Consider the following 16,268-nt stretch of genomic DNA (forward strand, 5'->3'; position numbering starts at 1 on the left):
CAATACATACATCCATCACCCAACCAAGTGGGGATACATCAGGAACTAAATACATTACATCTTCATCCCAGGCATAGTGGGGAAACCAACATAGGTCGTTACATGACCTGGAGAGATGACTACAATAGATAGAGACACATTATTACATCATGAGTCGTGATATGAAATTTATAACAGATACCAATTGCCTAAGATAAACATCAGCAACAACACTGTATGATCTGCTCCATAACATCTTTTATCATAAGAAGAAACACCAAAGCCATCCAGATCATCATTTGGGAATATCTGCATCAATCAACATATGTACGAAACAACCTAGCATCATATAGGTAAGATCTCATCATCATCATGTCTCCAACAATGCAACTTTGAATAATCACCCATGTATCCAGCTAACAACCCTCATATGTGCCAAGACCAATACGAATCTTGCATCATAATTCTTCTTATCCTTATGAAGATCACCATGTAAGCACCAGATATGTAGCATCAGAGAATCAACCATAAATCTGATATGAAAATCAACTATGTAAATCCAAGAATCATATGAGATGGACAACTCATAACCACATCATAGCAAGATATATCATTTAGCCATATAATCTTCATCACCAAGGACTATTAACCATAATGCCAACAATGCATTAAAAACATATGCTCCCCCTAAACTGGTGCCATCTGTCAGATCTTATCAACAAGAAAAGTCAGCCAATAAATGCCTTAAGACAGATCCGCAGTTTCTCATTATATGGCCTACGTGGCTCCGCACTTCACCTTCCGCTCCTCTATGTATCCCTGCACTTGACTTTCTGTGTTTCTGCGTATTCCCGCAGAGAGCCTTCTACTACAGCGCGTACCCACGCACCTGTGCCATCAATCGCGCCGCGTACCTCTACTGTGGCCATGCACTCTTTGCTCCTATCGCGCCGCGTACTTCTATGTACCTCCGCAGGTTTTGCTTCTATCGCACCGCGTACCTCTGCTCTTGCTCCGCACTGCTTCTTCTGTTTCGCCGCGCGCGTCCGCATGTGCCCTTTTGTTACGCCGCGTACTTATACTGTACCTTCGCTACTCGACCTCCTATTTAGTCGCGTACCTACGCATCAGGACCATTGCTGTGTTGCGTATGCTCATACTTTCACAGTGAATGGTCTGTGTACCTCTGATTAGAACCCAATTAACAGTCCTCCTCTATGCCACTGATAGTTAGATTCCCAGATCTGATCTTGTGCTCAAGAGATCATACTTCATAGATTCACTTCCAACTTCACTTTCCCTACTGCCTTTCTTCAAACAATCATATACGTGATTGTGCAGTATCCAACTCGCGTATATACGCGACTTCCCTTTATGGAGTTTGCATATGAGATTCAGGACACTGAAGTTTTGTACTTTCAGCTCCCTCTGATTCTGGTATGTCTGTACGTTGTGTTGTGCCGCCTTTTTCTGACTGTACTTCCTTTTTCCTCCATATCTTCAAGCGTGATGATGACATTTTCTCCTTTTGATATGGTGCCCACACTTTGTTCCTACATTCCTTAGCTATATGTCCAAGCTTGTTACATGCATAACATCTTACATGTTTCATATTCCTCCTGTAACAGTCAGCAGCTTTATGACCATACATATTGCAAGCAAAGCAATATCCATTAAAGTACCTTGAATGTGATGATCTTTCTGCATAATGGTCTTGAACCCTTCTTCTTCTACATCTAGCTGCAACATGTCCAAGATTATGACATACATAACATTCAACATTATTCATAGGAGGAGTAAAGGATTTTCTTTGAGGAATCTCTTTCCTTGGTTAATGATGAGATTGATCTTTCATTTCTTCGTTGATCACTTTAGATTTCTCTTTAGAGTTCCTTGCCTCACCTTGTGAGCTACACCTTCAACAGATTCATGGAAACCAAGACCAGTGTTTATATTAGGAGACCTTTGACTACTAAGAATATCATCCAAGACTTTAGAACTATCTTGAAATCGTAAAAGCTTATCCTTTTCTTCTAATTTACCTTTCAAGATATTTACCTCAACCTGAAGTTGTTCTTCCTTTTCAAGAGATTGCTTTTTCAAATCTTCTTCAGCTTTCCTTCCTTCTTCCATTTGTTCCCTTAGTTTGAGAATCTCCTTTTCATGTTCTTCATTCAGATCCTGCTGCATTTGATGAACTTGGAAGGCACATTCCAGCTGAGATTTTAAGTTGATGACTTCGTTGTCTTGTACTAGCCGATCCATTTACTAGTATGCAGGCTGCTACCTGCTACAATGCTCCAAAGATTTCCCTTAGCTCTTGTACTAGCTTAGATACTAGTATGTAGGTGCTGACCTACAATCTTCTCTCCTCCAGGTACCACGTTTCATCAATTTTCAGACTGGATACACTGAAGCACAACACATAATCTGAAAGGCCACATTTCATCCAATTTTCATACTGGACCCAACAACAACATTGAAGCTCATAATCAAACAACCTTCTGAATCACCCAATCACCAGATCAATACATATACAATGAGAGTTATCAACCAGATCTAGTCCACCAGATCATATAAGGATAAGTCATTATGAACCTGATCCATTCATCTATCAATACTGAAGCTAATCATAATCATCCAATCAATGACTGTTGTTATCAGAACATAATACCAGACATCACTTCAAAACCCAGAACACAACAATAATAAACAGGGGTATCTAAATAGATTTCATGAAAATTCCGCAGCTTCACCCATAGAACACCTGCATACATCCACACTGTTTCCAACTGCTTTCCTGCGTACCCACGCACTATGCATGACGGACTTCCTGCGTATCTGCGCTCTGTGTCTAATGGAATGCTGGTGTACCTCCGCACTTTCTACAATTCTGGGCCTGCGAACCTCCGCACCTTCAGCGCCTCTGGGCCTGTGTACCTCCACACTTTTCTGTCACTGTACTTGCGGTCCTGCGGGTATAGAAAATTTCCAGACTTCAGGAATAACCCAAACTGTCAGATCTATAGATCTGAAACATGCACCGAAGAGATATCAACCCATTAGTAGATCTGACTTGCAATCCTCATGTTTCTCCTTGACTTAGATTCAATTATCTCTTCACAGACCGATTACAAGAATTTCAGATCTTGCTTCACTTAAGATCTTCTAATTTCACACACATCTAGCCAAATGATCCCCTTTGCTTTATATAGGCAAGCTCTTGCTAAAACCATGAATAAATACCATAGATAACCAATACAAGGGGCCCAAAAACATGGGGCTCAATAATAATATAAAACAATACCACTGACCAAACCATCGGATCAAATACGTCGGGCTAAGTACTATGGTCCACCATTGGATTCCCACGTGAGAATACTTTTTCACTGCATGAAAGTGTGTGAACTAAGGTCCGCACCTTTTACATGGTGCACATGCGGGTATGTACGCACTTTATCTGTGATATTCCTGCGGGTCCGCACCTTTTGTACTATGTACCTGCGTACTTCTTATTTCCTTCATTATTGTGAGCTAATCATCAATCTCTGCTACTGAACGGATGTACAGTGATCCATCACCTGTAAGAGTTGCCATCAAGGACAACACTTTAGCCATAATGCCAACACGCTGGAGGCTGGTGACATGCTGTTGGCCATAGATGGGAACCTGGTTACCAATTATCGGGATGTTGAAAATGCTTGCCAGCTGGTTGAAGAGAGCAAGGATGAGCAAGGTGATCTAAGACTTACAATTTTCCGCCAGGGTAAGAAGATTGGAGTTCTTGTGGGCACAGATGTAATACGTGGGCTTCAAATCACGCACATCGTAAGTTGGTGCGGCTATACTGTAGAGGAGACAAACTCAGCTGTCGGCTCGTTAGGATTTTGGCCTCCTGAACGTAACGGTGTATACCTGTTGGGATATAATTTGGGATGCCCCACTGATAGATATGCAGATCATACTAAGCATTGGATTGTTCAATTAAATGATAAACCGACGCCTGATTTGCAGACATTTGTAAATGTAATAAAAGAGTTGGAACACGGTGACTTTGTTCGTGTTAAGATATTGAATTTAGATGGAAAACGCCATGCTTTTTCTTTGAAGCAAGACTTGCATTATTGCCCGATGTGGGAACTTAAATTTGACAAAGAAACGGCAACATGGACTCGAATAACCATTAAATCGGTCTCTAAGAGCTAAGAGCATGAGCTCTTAGAGCATCTCATGGACCAAATAAAATGATCAAATTTTCATATATGGAGATACAAAGAGCATTATGAACTGGATCACAGATTTTACACTTTTCAGTTTTTCCTATATTCTTTAACTGGATGAGGTGTATTAATATTTTTTAAATAATTGTCAGCCCATTACATTCAACAATATATAAAGAACAGAATAGAGCCATAATTTTTTTCAACTAGATGTGGTGTATTAAAATTTTGATAAATGATTGGTAGCGCATTACATTCACTCATATATAAAGAACAGAATAGAACCAGTAACAGATCTTTTAAAAAGGGGCATTGACTAAGATCTAGCTGAGTATGGCTTAGCTATATATGCAGATATATCAACTCCATAGAGGACATCTTTTTTATAATTTTTTATGGTTTTTTAATGGTATGATTTTGATGGCTTTATATGATTTTGTATAATCGGAGGTGAGGATTATGAATGTATTTTTGTCTCAAATATAAGATAGATGATAGTAGAAAGATACTAATTGTTATAGACTGAAAATCTGAAAACAATTGACTTTGTTTGGAAAATGCTGAAATATTAATTTCAAACTGCTGTGTGTATTTAATTCAACAAAACCACCAGTTTCCCATCGGACCGCTTTTGCTGAGGCAGTGGTTTTCCTCCGAGGGGCTCCGCTACTATACACCATTTGACGCGTGTCCACAATACTTTTTGTGAAACAGCTTTTTATCGGGACATATCGTTCGTTTTGTTTGGGCAAGTGATATTCGTCCAATTGCAAGGATGGATGATGACCGTTGATTAAAGTCAAAGATGCATACAGGCCTGCAGCAAACACATTGCGTGAAGTTTTTGTTTTGACCACTAGTATTCTCCATAAAAGTAATAAATGAAATTTATTGTGATGGGTAGAATGTAGGTAAAAATTTTTAATTTTATTATTTTCTATCAGTGAGAGTATGGGCACAAGAAAATGTTGGAAGAATTTTAAATTTTAATGTTTTTTTTGCACGGAAGTATGGGCATAAGTAATTGTATTTGTTATGTTTTTTTTGTTTTTGTGTATTGGATATGCAAGAAAAATCCACGCAGCAGAGGGTGAGTAAAAAAAAATGAAATAAAGAATTTACACAACAGTGTAAAATGAAGGGGAATGCGCAGTAGCGCAACTGTAATAATTCTTGGACGTTGCATATGAAATGAAAAGGGAGAAAATTGCCGGAGCAAATGTAAAGAAATTTTTATTCCCGCAGTGAATGTAAGATTTTTGTCTTTTACACAGCAGTAAAAAAAAGGATTGCGAGTAAAGACAATGTGTTATTTATCTGGAGAGACGGAGCAAATTTTGTTTTGTGTATCTGAAGTGTTCTTGTGTAAATCCCTTTGAGAGAGGAAGAAGTATGTAATAGCCAGTCTTTATTAATCAATGCAAAGTGTTTTTATGTGTGAGAAAATTTCTATCTTTTGGAAACAATTTTTTAAGCTTCCCTGTGTCCTAAGATCTTGTGGCAAAACAGAGCATTGTCTCTGTGTTCAGTTTATTTGTTTTGGAATTTATTAGAAAATTCCCAACAGTGGTATCAGAGCTTGTGTAGGCTCTTTGAAGGTGTCAAAGAAGGTGAAGGAAGGACTTCTTGCTGCAGCAGTTTCTCCAGCAGAGTGAAGACTCAGTCAAGAAAGGATTTAGGTATTTCTCAAAGTTTTTTTTGTGTAGCTGTTGAAGACAGTCAATGATTTTTAAATACACAGTAAAATATTTGAAGCATAGCTGAGAGAGTGCAAGGATGGCTGGAACCAGCACTAGCATGGGCATGTTTAATACTCATGTCCCATAATTTAATGGGAAAAACTATGACTATTGGGAAATAACCATGAGAGCCCTGTTTGCTTCTCAAGATTTATGGGAATTAGTTGCAGATGGATTTGAAGAACCATCAGATGAAGAATAGTTTAATAACTTGACATAGGCAGAGAAAGATCTGTTGAAGAGCTATAAGAAGGAGGACTCAAAAGCCCTCGTATTTTTATATCAAGCCGTGCATGAGAGTGTGTTTCCAAGGGTAGCAACGGCCAAGACATCCAAAGAAGCATGGAAAACTCTCAAGACAGCCTATCAAGGCATGGATAAAGTGAAGACAACAAAACTACAGTTGCTGAGGAGAGATTTTGAGAACTTGTGCATGAAGGAGTCAGATAATATTGACTCATTCTTCACACATGTGATTGGTCTGGTCACACAGATAAGGTCTCATGGAGAAACTCTTGAAGAAAGGAAGATTGTGGAGAAACTATTGAGGGCCCTACCCTCAAAGTTCGATGTGATTGTCATCACCATAGAAGAGACAAAGGATCTCACAAACTTTTCAGTTGATGAACTACGTGCATCACTGATAACACATGAGAAGAGATTGAGTAGGAATGAAAACTCATCTCTAGAACAAGCCTTTAAGACCCAGATGTCCTTTGGAAGAGGAAGAGGTCAAGGTAGCGGAAACAAGAGAGGAAGAGGCAGAAGCCATAATAGAGGTGGAAGGAACAGTCCAACAAATTCTCAAGGAAGAGGCAGCAATCCAAATCAGAACCAAGGCCAAGGCAGTAGCCAACAAAGTGGACAACATCATGCTCAAGGACAAAGGTATAAAAAATCCAATGTCCAATGTTATTATTGTAAAAAATATGGGCATTATGCCAATGAATGTAGGAAGAAGCAACATGATATGAATAATAGATCTAGTGCAAATATCACTAGAGAAAATATCAGCCAAGATAATGTTATTTTAGCTTGTAACATTGCTGAAAAAAACAATGATGATATATGGTTTCTAGACTCTGGTTGCAACAACCATATGACAGGAAACATAGCCCTGTTTTCTACTTTAGATCAAAATGTGAAATCACAAGTCACACTTGGGACTGATAGTAAAATTACTGTTATGGGAAAAGGAGAAGTAAAAATATTTACAAAGGAAGGTGAAAATAAAACCATAGCAGATGTCTATTATGTTCCTAGAATGAAGTGTAACCTCTTAAGTATTGGACAACTTGTTCAAAAGGGGTATAATGTTTTCTTTGAGAATGATGTATGTACCATCATGGATAGAGCACCCAGCAAACGATGTATTGCTGAAGTGAAGATGACGAGGAACAATATGCTCCCTCTCAGAATAAAGGCAGATTTGAAAAACAAAGAAGTAATTGCAACAGTTACCCAAGAGGCTTTCCAAAGCGTACCAAAAGATGAAAATTGATTGTGGCATTTGAGATTTGGGCATCTCAACTTTGGAGGTCTTAACTTGTTGAGTAGAAAAGGAATGGTAAGAGGATTACCATTGATAGAGAAACCAGAAAGCCTTTGTGAAGGTTGTATCTTGGGGAAACAACATAGAGAAAGTTTTCCATCAGGGAAAAACATAAGGGCAAAAGCACCCTTAGAGATTGTCCACTCAGACTTATGTGGACCAATGCAAACTCCATCACTAGCAGGCAGCCAATATTTTCTTACATTCGTTGATGATTTCAATAGAAAGACTTGGGTTTATTTCCTGAAAAACAAATGTGAAGTGTTCGAAAAATTTCAAAATATCAAAGCACTTGTAGGAAACCAAAGCGGGCTTCATATCAAATTTTTGAGAACTGATAGAGGATGTGAGTATATCTCCAAGGAATTTCTACGTTTTTGTAGAGAAAATGGAATACATAATAAATTTATAGCTAGGTACACTCTGCAACAAAATGGAGTTGCTGAAAGGAAGAACAGGACAATCATGGACATGGCGAGGAGTATGTTAAAGGCAGAGCATTTGCCAAATGATTATTGGGCTGAAGCTATACACTCAACAGTATATATATTGAATAGATACCCTACAAAAGCAGTCATGAACAGAGTGCCGAAAGAAGCATACAGTGGGAGAAAGCAAGGAGTCACCCACTTGAAAGTTTTTGGATGTGTGGCTTATGCACACATTCCAGATCAGCTAAGGAGGAAGTTGGACAGCAAAGGGGAGAAATGTAATTTCATTGGATACAGTGAGGAATCCAAAGCTTACAAGTTGTATATCCCATCTACCAAGAAGTTTTTTGTGAGAAAATATGTTCAATTCATTGAGGAGAAAGCTTCTGATGGAAGCATAGAGAAAATAGTGAGTGTTAAAAATGTTTGTCTCATGATGAAGATGATGAGGAGATGGCTGAAATACATCCCCAAATAGCAGCGTCAACACAAGGGCAGCAGAGGACACCCTTGAGAAGAAATGAAAGTGCTTCTCCAAGCACACCATAAGGAGGAAATTCAAGTGCTTCTTCAAGCACTTGTACACCAAATGAAAGAGGTAAGAAGTTCAGAAATTTAAGTGACATTTATGATGAAGGTATGAACTCTTTGTTTGCTTTGTATTGTCATGTTCATGACCCTATTCATTTCGAAGATGCAATTAAGGGTAGGAAATGGATAGAAGCTATGGATGAGGAAATCAATCTCATAGAAAGAAACAAGACATGAGATTTGGTTGAACTACCAAAATGAAAAGAAGTCATTGGAGTCAAATGGGTTTACAAGACCAAGAGTAATGTTGAAGGAAAAATAGAAAGACACAAGGCAAGCCTTTTTGTCAAAGGATATAAGCAGCAGTATGGGAGAGACTATAAGGAAACTTTCGCACCGGTTGCAAGAATGGAAACAGTGAGAGCAGTGTTGTCCATATCAGCACAAAACAAGTGGAAAGTTTACCAAATGGACGTGACGTCAACATTCCTAAATGGAGTGTTAACGGAAGAGGTTTACATTGAACAACCTCTAGGCTATGAAAAGAAAGGGCAAGAGCACAAAGTGTGTAAATTGAAGAAAGCTCTTTATGGGCTGAAGCAAGTGCCAAGAGCATGGTACAGTAGGATAGATTCCTATCTACTGGAAAATGAATTTGCAAAGTCGGAGGGAGAATCCACCCTCTACATCAAAGAAAAGGATGGTAAAATTCTAATTGTTGTGTTCTATGTTGATGATGTTATTTTCACAGGTAATGATGATTATCTCATTGAAAATTTCAAAGCAGTCATTAAAGAGGAATTTGAAATGACTAACATGGGTTCGCTGAGATACTTCTTAGGAATAGAAGTAGATCAAAATGAAAATGGGATTTTTATCTCACAATAAAAATATGTTAATGAAGTGTTGGAGAGATTCCATATGCAGGACAGCAAGGCAACAATCACTCCCACAGTGATGGGATTAAAATGCAGCAAAGAGGACAGCAGCAAGGATTTTGATCCTAGTTTGTACAAGAGCATAGTTGGCAGCCTCATGTATTTGACTGCAACTAGGCCGGATATAATGTTTGTTGTTAGTTTAATTTCCAGATTCATGAAGAGGCCAAAAGAAGCACATTGGTAGGCAATAAAAATAATTTTGAGGTATGTTAAAGGTAGTAAAAGGTTTGGCATTTTATATACTATCTCAGAATGTTCAGATTTAATTGGATACACTGATAGTGATTGGGCTAGAAGTGTAGATGATCGGAAAAGCACATCCGGTTATGTTTTTCACATGGGTTCAGGAGCCATTTAATGGGCTTCTAAGAAACAACCTATTGTAGCATTGTCTACAGCAGAGGCAAAATATGTGGCAGCTACAACAGCAGCATGTGAAGAAGTTTGGATGAGAAGGATGTTAAGAAGCTTAGGCCAAGAGCAATTAAAAGGAACAATGATTTTATGTGACAATAGCTCAGCTATTGCATTACCCAAGAATTTTGTGTTTCATAAGAGAACGAAACACATTGACACAATGTTTCGTTACATCAGGGAATTGGTAAACAATGGAGAAATTGTTTTAAAACATTGCAGGACTCAAGAGCAGGTTGCAGAAATTCTGACCAAGCCATTGGAAAAGAAAAGCTTCGAATTTTTGAGGAAATGTTTGGGTATGACTGAATGCCCAGCGGTTGAAATTAAAATAGAGTGTTGAAATATCAATTTCAAACTGCCGCAAATATTTAATTTAGCAAAACCACCAGTCTCCCATCGGATCGCTTTTGCTGAGGCAGTGGTTTTCCTCCGAGGGGCTCCGCTATTGTACATCATTTGACGCGTGTCCACAGTACTTTTTGAAAAATAGCTTTTTATCGGGACGTATCGTTCGTTTTGTTTGGGAAAGCGATATTCATCCGATTGTAAGGATCGATGATGACCGTTGATTAAAGTCAAAGCTGCGTACAGGCCTGCAGCAAACACATTGCGTGAAGTTTTTGTTTTGACTGCTAACTTATTCTCCATAAAAGTATTAAATGAAATTTATTGTGATGGGTAGAACGTAGGTAAAAATTTTTAATTTTATTATTTTCTATCAGCGGGAGTATGGGCACAAGTAAATGTTGGTGGAATTTTAAATTTTAATGTTTTTTTTGCACGGAGGTATGGGCATACGTAATTGTATTTGTTATGTTTTTTTTGTTGTTGTTGTGTATTGGATATGCAAGAAAACTCCACGCAGCAGAGGGTGAGTAAAAAAAATGAAATGAAGAATTTACACAGCAGTGTAAAATGAAGGGGAATGCGCAGTAGTGCAACTGTAATAATTCTTCGATGTTCCATATGAAATGAAAAGGGAGAAAATTGCCGCAACAAATGTAAAGAGAGTTTTATTCCCGCAGTGAATGTAAGATTTGAGCAGTGAATGTAAAATTCTTGTCTTTTACACAACAGTAAAAAAAATGATTGCGAGTAAAGACAGTGTGTTATTTTTCTAGAGAGACAGAGCAAATTTTGTTTTGTGTATCTGAAGTGTTCTTGTGTAAATCCCTCTGAGAGAGGAAGAAGTCTGTAATAGGCAGTCTTTATTAATCAATGCAAAGTGTTTTTATGTCTGAGAAAACCTCTATCTTCTGGAAACAATTTTTTTAAGCTTCCTTGTGTCCTAAGATCCTATGGCAAAACAAAGCATTGTCTCTGTTTTCAGTTTATTTGTTTTGGAATTTATCAGAAAAATCCCAATAGAAAACTTTAATGAATATATTCTTTTATTATTAATGAAAAGAAATATTTTTTAGATTGCGACTCTAATGTTTACCTGGTCAACTATGTATTTTTGGTTCCCCACTTTTAAAATCATGGAGCTACATCTTTATTTCCTTTGTCAACTATATATTTTTGGTTCCCCACTTTTGAAAATATGTAGTTACGTCCTAGTTCATCACTGCTTTGGTTTTTTTAATGCTTCTGTATTATGTATATAAAACAGGTAGTACAATTTCCATGGTTTTTCAGTCTGTCTTTCAAAAATAACAAAAAAGGAACATTTTTTTATCTTCTTTTCCTTACAATAGTATTGCAATGTCTTCTATTTTCTAGATTTCCATCATCTAAGGTATATGAGTCATAGTCCAATACCAAAAAAAAACCAAAAAAAAATTGATTCTTTACAATAATTTATGTTCCTTGTGTTTCCAAATAATACCCAACATTCTATCTCCTAGCTCTTTGAAAATTTTATGTTGCCCCGCATTTGTCACAGCTCCTTGCTCATATATTGAAAAGAGAAAGTTATCGGGTGCTTTTCTATTCTTCTTTTGGATAATAAATTTGTAGTCTAGTTATGCTCCCTATATATGTGATTGAAATAAATGTGATAGAATGTGCTTACAAATGTCCTTATGTGCTTCATCCAATTAGTTAATATAGGAGGATTGAAACTATTATGGCATTTGACCCAGTCTATGATTAGTTTTGCAACCCAATAGATCTGTATGTGCTCCAATTCCAACCATTCCGCAGCAATCAATACTCATCATAGTGCAACAATCTCTACTTTTCTATTTGTGCCTTGACCCCCTTCCCACCAAAAGTGATAGAATTTACCGAGATTTATAGCTATGTATGCACTCCAATCACATTTCCTCCTACAGCTTGCACCATCGAAGAAGCCCACAAAATATTTTTTCCAATGTCTCTTATGATAATTTTGGGTTTACTACCATTTTTTGCTAGTCCAAACTCCTTGAAGTATGCAACAATTTTAATGACAACCTCCCTTACTGTAGGATATTTATTCACAAAAATAAGTGCATTCCTACTACGATAGAGGACCAAATGAGATACAATGGAGGAAATTTGTATCTATCATGAGTTTTGAACCACTTCCGAAAACAACACCTCAATGATGAGAAATGTTGTAGTCGAAAGATGCCAAGAGTGTCCATAACCCCCTCACAAATAGCTTCCGCGTAAGAGAAATGTAAAAGTAACTTAACATTATCCTTAGCACTACTATTGCAGAGGAGACAAATCCATGGGCCTGTGTATCATCTACTCTATAGGACCCATGACAATGAACGAGTACAAACAATTAATTTTATTACGAATGTTTCCTTGCCATATAATCTAAATCCATGAAGGAAACAGGTTTCCCTTCTTTATCCTTTGTATTCTGTTGTATATATATTTTACAATAATTACAAAATTCGCTTGTATTGGGGTAAAAAAATACGGAAATTCGCCAATTGGTTCTTAGTGCAAAATAATTCGATCTGAAGTATAACGGAGTTGATTTAGCTGGTTGATTCACAAGTATAACGGAGTTAATTTAGCTGGTTGATTCAGTGGAATAGAACACCTTCTTAACACAAGATTAATCGGTTAATGTAATAAATCATATTATTAGAAAATTTATGACTTAGATTAGTTACTACTTTCTGAACCTAAATAGATAAAAGCGAGCATATATGGAAAGAATGAAGGTAAGAATTAAATTAGAAAACTGTATTTTCAATCCTAGAAACTTTGAAACGTGGTTGAAATTTAGAAACGACGATTTCTCAAAGTGATTGATTGTTTTATTGGTGATTTTTTATTTATTTATTGAATAATTATGGATAATACCAAAATGCTATAGATAAATCAGTTTATGAAATTAGAAAACTCCCTTTTTTCAATCCTTGAAACATGGAAACATATGGAAAAAAGGAAAAGAAAGAAGGTCAAAAAGTGGTTTATTGGTTACTGGTTTTTATATATGGAAAAATTATATATGGTACTCAGAAGTTATAGATAAACTAGTTTTTAATATATGTTTAATTAATGTGTATTTCTTATCTAATAAATTTTTAAATTAAAAAAATATTATATTTGAGTTTTGAAAAAGAGAAGTTTTAGAGAGAAAAGATGAATAATAAGTTTTTTAGATGAATTTTACTTGTAATATTGTTATACTATTCAAAGTTAATAAAATTTATTTAAACTTAAAAATAAATAAAGAAAAAAATTAACAATTACATCATTCTTTAAGATATCCAAATTCAAATTCCAACTTGGTAACTATGTATTTTACCATTTGGTGTCCCTTTTTGAGGAAACCCTCCATGTCATTTAATCCTCCTGGTCATTAAGTGAGATACCTACACTTCTCAGATTAGCAATATATGCATCCCATTCCAAAACATCCACCCCAGGAAACTAAATATCCCCAGCACAGATCCATGATTGTCGGTCAATACAGAGTTCATCATGTAAGAAAATCTATTTAAGAAAGATAATCTCTTTATTATGTGAGAATTGAGAGATTGGGTAAGATAATGAGTGGTTTCCACCGAACCTTTTGTATTGTCCAATCGAATCTTGATTTTGGAACCATCTCCTACTTCCCAATGAACAAATCCCATCAGCCATAGTATGTTTTTCATCATACTTTTCCATATATATGATGAAATTGTCTTCCTCTTTGCCCCTGAATAAATTCATGCAATGAAAGATTGCCCATACATATTGTTGTCTTTAATGACTAGTGAACATATTCCAGTCCTCGTAGCTGCCCTCCACATGTTCTTTATGGTTAGTGTTATGATAAAGGAAAAAGGATCAACAATTCCCCATCCCGTGAGGTAATGTTCCAACCCAAATAAAATTCCCCATGATGGATTGTAACTTTTTAATTACGTCCCTTGGTAATAGAAAAAGGTGGATTATATTTTGTAGAAACAAATTTAACATGATCATTCTACCTCCCATAGTCAGCCAATGGTGTTTCCAACAATCTAGCTTCTTGTGGAACCTGTCAACTAACCAGTCTCAATATTTGGTGCAATAGTTGTCAGGCTTTAGGTTGAAACCTAGGTATAAGAGGCCCTCATCAATATGTCTGATACCAACTCTGAATAGTAAACTGATATCCTTAATCATTGTACCTGCAATTCCATTATGAATGAGAATTGACTTCAGTCCATTCATCCATAGACTCGATGCCCTTCCAAAGGATGAAATGGTGTTATGAATAACAGTCCATTCAAAAATGATAACATGTCCACCGAAATGGAGGTCATCAACGAACATCAAGTAGGTGATCTCAATCCGTCTAAATACTCTAGAGATATATTCCTTAACTCTACCATCCCGCACTTTTCTGCTCAGGTTATTAGTAACCATGAGAAACAACATTTCAGATAGAGCACATCCCTACCTCAAACCCGTATGGGGCGAGAAGAAATAGGAAAGGAGTGCATTCATGATGACAACAAAATTTGTGGTCTTTATGCAAGCCATAATCCAACCAATGTTAGGTGAGGGCATACCTGCTTTGATCAAAATCAATTTAAGAAACTCCTAGTCAATACATTCAATGCCTTGGTCAAATCCACCTTGAGAAGGAAAGACTTTAGATTCTTGGATTTAATGGAGTGGATAATCTCCTGAGTAATACCTATTGCATCTTGAATCTATGTACCCTCTATAAACCTGAATTGTTCCTTAGTAATATGCTTAGTCAGAATCCGATTCATCCTTATAGTTATTAGTTTAGATATCAATTTATACATGGTGTTGCAGAGTGATATCAGCCTAAAATTTGCAAATGATTGGTGACTTTCCATCTTTCTGGTGACATCTTATTGGAAATGAACTCTTACCTCGGTTGCTTCCAGGTACACTGATTTGGCTCCTTTGTCCAACCCGTCTGGTAACATGTGCATCATTGCCTTGAGTGCATCCAGACCAGCAACATACTGATGCATAATGTTTGCATTGATCACCAAGTCTGCGTTGGTGGCTATGCGCATTAACTAATCAAAGTGCCTGTCTAGATCCAGTCAACTTTGATTCTTTGTCGTTACTTCGGTGAGTGTCCAAATAGATGGGATCACATGCGCACACACAATAACATACATGCTTCTAAACACCCATGCATGTGAAGCCTGTAAACTGTTGATGAGCTGCGGGAGTTCCTCATAGTTTCGAATTTGACTCCGGATGCATGCCTTCAGCTCTATAGCCTTGGGCTTCATCAACTTGGTCAAGTGTAATGGGGCTCCTTTGTATCTCATTGTCCATGTCTAAATGCGGTCGATGACAGTGTCAAAATTTGAAAAGATGCATGCTCTCCTAGTATAACATTGATGCCAACCATTGAGATGGAGAACTAACTTATGCATGGTGCCAAATATGGAATACAACATTTGCATGACTGTCTCGAGAGACAATACCTCATTCAGTATTTCTCTCTTCAACTCCGCTCTGGAGGATGCTGTAATATGTTCTCCTCCCTACTTGGTCATCTATAACTCCTTAGCCATTCCCTTGTTCTCTCCTATCAAGAAGCAAACACTCAAGCTGGTAGCTTCAGCATATGCTCTTGTAGCATCAACCAATTCTATTAGATGCGTGCGCACATCAGATAATATGACTTGTTCTTCAGACTGCTCACAGTGTCTGCTTTGTGCCAGTTTCTCGAATGAGTCTACAACCTGTCTGGGTGTAGTTTCATCACTCTGTGCATGCTTCACCTCTTGCTATGTTTATCGCTACTGTGCTTCCTTCTCCTTGCTACACAACAATTGTTCTTCCCAGAGTTGCTGCTTCAACTCTTGCAACGCCTTCATTGTTTCCTCCATCCTTTGTTTATCTCTCTACCTTTGCATGTTCTTCCTGTCATGCTATCGCCTCTTTTCCTCTATCTCCAAAGATGCTTTCTCCATAAGTGGGACTACTTTGAATTTGCAGCTTTGTTATTCCTCTGCACTGTCAACAATGTTTCTCTTGCCTTTGTCATGCTCAAGTATGTTATCCCCTACTGCTACTGATGATGGTGCTCTCCTAGATGC

Source organism: Pinus tabuliformis, chromosome 1_2 (assembly GCF_031772625.1).
Source record: "Pinus tabuliformis cultivar Carrire ecotype Pingquan chromosome 1_2, CPIR1, whole genome shotgun sequence".
NCBI lineage: Eukaryota > Viridiplantae > Streptophyta > Pinopsida > Pinales > Pinaceae > Pinus > Pinus tabuliformis.